This window comes from Condylura cristata, unplaced genomic scaffold (genome assembly GCF_000260355.1).
Source record: "Condylura cristata isolate star-nosed mole 26May11 unplaced genomic scaffold, ConCri1.0 scaffold00006, whole genome shotgun sequence".
Lineage (NCBI taxonomy): Eukaryota > Metazoa > Chordata > Mammalia > Eulipotyphla > Talpidae > Condylura > Condylura cristata.
This window is the reverse complement of record NW_004567107.1, coordinates 63,891,456-63,892,473: the sequence shown is the minus strand read 5'-3', so window position 1 is coordinate 63,892,473 and position 1,018 is coordinate 63,891,456.

Sequence of the window (1,018 nt, the reverse complement as noted above, 5' to 3'; positions counted from 1 at the left end):
GTTAATTTTCTCTAATTATTAACCAGGTATTCTCAGTCTACTTGAATCTCTCTGGGCTGACTATGAACTTCTGCAATAGGAGATGTGAAGTGCTTTGAAATAAAGCACAACTACTGTATTGTATTCTTGGGGCTCCCAACAGGTTAACCTATGTATGAGATTCCACGTTCCCAGGGAGATGGGCCTAACAGGGAGATGGGACTTAGGCCAAATAATTGTGACTATGGGACAGCCAGGAGCATGGGAACTAGCTAGAATTAACTTTGACAAAAATCTCCAAGCGCTCAAGCCTCCAGCCAGGCCTTTACCCAAAGAGGAGCACAGAGCTTTTCTAGTCCTTGTAGCTAAGCCACCCCTATAGTCACAGATTGCTGAGAGGGTCTGCCATTTGACCTCAGCCAGGGAGATAAGATTGCCCACCAAGAGGTCATTGGTGGCCTTGCCCCAAGACACAGGGGACCAGAGCAACCTTGGAAAGATAAGTGGAAAGCTGGGCTCCCCTGAGAGGTCGTGAGGAAGGGCAGGTTCTCAGAGAACACAAAATTTGGCTAGTTGCTGAGCCTGTAGACTTGCCTCAAGGAGGGAGCAGTTGGTTCTTGTTGGAGCAGGCTCTGCCAGAAGTGGCCACCACTAACCAGGGTTGGGGTGATAAGCATTAGTTTTGCTTTGCTTTAATTTGGATCCCCCTGTTTGGAGTCAGGTGCTGATTTGTGTTCTCACCAACAGAGATCTGCCCCCTTCACAGGTTTTTTCCTGCCCCACCTATAGCTGTCTGTGACTACTGTTTGGGATCACAGTTTTCAGTAGGGGCTATTCCTCTGCAGGGCATGTCCAGGCCTGCAAGAACTGGTTTAACTTGCTTTTGAGAGTCTTAACTCCACCCAAGACTCCTTTAGCTTCAGGGAAGAGAGGTAGATGGGTGGGGGAGGAGGCCGATGGTCTAAAGGAACTGTGAAGTTCAGGTGATTACTGGAGGGTAATTTTACTCTGAGGATGGAGAAGAGGACCCCCAGGCTTT